This window comes from Orycteropus afer, unplaced genomic scaffold (genome assembly GCF_000298275.1).
Source record: "Orycteropus afer afer isolate SDZICR_OR568_19922 unplaced genomic scaffold, OryAfe1.0 scaffold00337, whole genome shotgun sequence".
Classification (NCBI taxonomy): domain Eukaryota; kingdom Metazoa; phylum Chordata; class Mammalia; order Tubulidentata; family Orycteropodidae; genus Orycteropus; species Orycteropus afer.
Window position 1 is genome coordinate 1,497,670 of NW_006921924.1, and position 2,457 is coordinate 1,500,126.

Below are 2,457 nucleotides of genomic sequence, written 5' to 3' on the forward strand. Positions count from 1 at the left end.
CACACAATGGAATACTATGCAAGCCTAAAGAATAATGTAGAATCTGCAAAACACCGCATAACATGGATGAACTTGGAGGACATTATGCTGAGTGAAATAAGTCAATCACAGAAGGAAAAATATTGTATTAGTTCATTATTGTAAGAACTCAAGGAAAGGTTTATATATGAAAGGAAACTCTTTGTTGGTTACCAGTGGTGGGAGCAGAGGGGATGGAACACTGCCAAAAAAAAAAAATGAATTGACCCATGTCACTTTAATTTAGTGTATTTCACTGTAAGTAAATTATATTTCAATAAAACATATTTTTAAAATAATGCCTAAGTGGTGGGAAAGGCGGTGGCAGTGGCAGCCAGGACACCTGGCCAGGAGATGCTGGAGCAGAGGGGCCCCAGTATGCCCAGCACTGACCACAGAGAACATGTTTACCTACAAGGGCCAGAACAAGTGCTCTGGAATGCGTTCCCCTCTTCAGGCAGAGAACTCAGTTATACTTCAGGAGGTCAAAGGCCAGGGGAGAAAAGCAATGCCTGGAATGCAATCCCAATCCTGGTGATGTCAGAGGAATAGAAGATCAAAGACGCCAGGAGAGGAACCCTGATCCCTTTTCCAAACCAAAATCTCCAACCTCCTCTGGTGATTTTCCAGCGCAACCATCACCAAGCCAACCCTGAAAAAAGCCCATCGGGGGAAAACAGGCCCCACGGAAGACAAGCTCAAGGGAAAATGCAACAGAATCTCAAACTCATGGAATTCTACCCCATCCGAAGAAGCTCCAGAAAGAGTAAAGCCGAGCTGCAATCTGAAAAGAAGGGAAGAATAGGTGACTTGATGTTGTTGTTGTGTGCCTTCGAGTCGGCCCCGACTCATAGCGACCCCTCCTTGGGTTTCCGAGGCAGTATCACTACGGAAGTAGGATTGCCCAACCTTCCTTCCGAGGAGTGGGGGAAGAATAGGTGACTTGATGTTGTTGTTGTGTGCCTTCGAGTCGGCCCCGACTCATAGCGACCCCTCCTTGGGTTTCCGAGGCAGTATCACTACGGAAGTAGATTGCCCCATCTTCCTTCCGAGGAGACTCAGTGGATGCCACTGGAGAGACGAACTGCCTGGGGAGATTGATCAGTCACCCCAAGTGTGGGGACTGCCAGACCGAACAGCACTGAGTACCTCACCTTATCGTAATCGCATCCTGGCACCTCGCTACTCCATGACTGTGGGAACCACAGCAAGGCTTCCGTCGAACCTGCCCATGAGGAAGCATTCACATGCGCGTGCGCGCACACACACTCCGCTTCCTTATTAGGCTTTCTCCGGTGGTGGGGTGGTTAAAGCATTCAGCTGCTAATCAAAAGGTCCGCGCATAGGAAACCACCATCTGCCCTGCGGGAGAAAGATGAGGCAGTCTGTTTTCCAGCCTTCAAAACCCTTTGGGGCAATTCCACTCTGTAGTGTCCTCAAGGGGATTTTTTTTTTAAATTATTATTTATGTTTACACACTTAAATCTTAGTGAATGATTTCAGATTTAAAAAAAAAAAAAAACTATATATGTTAAGATGTCTTTTCACTGTAGTGCTTAAATATCTGTTACAAGTTTCCAGGGTGAGCTTGAACAAATGGCCTTATATAACCAAAACTTTATATTTGAATTATTTTTGGTACCTTTTTTTCCATGCACGTGGAACATTTGTGCTTCTGGTGCATGTAGTCCAAGCCTCGGCGCAAGTTTTAGAGGAAAGAGGCAAGCATGGACGAGGAAACTAGGCGGTTCTCTCCTGCCTGCAACCAAATAGCCAGGACTTTTTCCCCCTCAGCACCCCTGACACCCCAGAACAGGTGGACACAGGAAGATGCTGTTTCCCAACTGCCTGGATGGGATGTCTCTAATCTGTCGATCTCCCAGGGTCTCTACAGGCACGTGTAGAAGTACCTATACATACATATTTAAAGCTTTCTGACCCCACAGACTGCGGGTATTTAGTCCTCCACACGCTGCCACTTGGCACCTAAAAGCACCGGGGCATGTAATCAGCTTTGAAGTGGGCTGGAAGCAGTGCTCCCCTTGCTCTGCCAGGGCAGGTTTCTGGAAACTGGTTAACTCTATAGACATGCGAACATGAAATTTATTTAAAAAAAATAATAAACAAAAAACAGAAAACCACTTACATGTATGTTGTTGTATATAGGTCTTGAAATGAGTGGAGTCACAGCATTTTGCTTTTGGGTTTTTGGTGTTTGTTTTTCTTTTTGGAGGAAAGATTTGAAATTGTATTCTATTCTAATTAAAAATAAAGTTTTGTAGTGGGACCAGACATTACTTATCCAATTACTTCCCTCCGTCACCATATTACCCACTTGACTCTGCTGGGCTGAAAGTTTAAGATCTGCAAAGGACTCCTGTGTGTCAGACCACCTGGTGGCCTTCCTTAGAAGCAGCAGGCCGGAAATGCTGGACCCTC

The 2,457-nt window shown here is 45.5% G+C and overlaps 1 pseudogene; it reads left to right on the forward strand.

Moving 5' to 3' along the window:
• Positions 1-2,118, forward strand: part of LOC122151233 — a 48,997-nt pseudogene extending 46,879 nt beyond the window's left edge.
• The last annotated feature ends 339 nt before the right edge of the window (positions 2,119-2,457 follow it).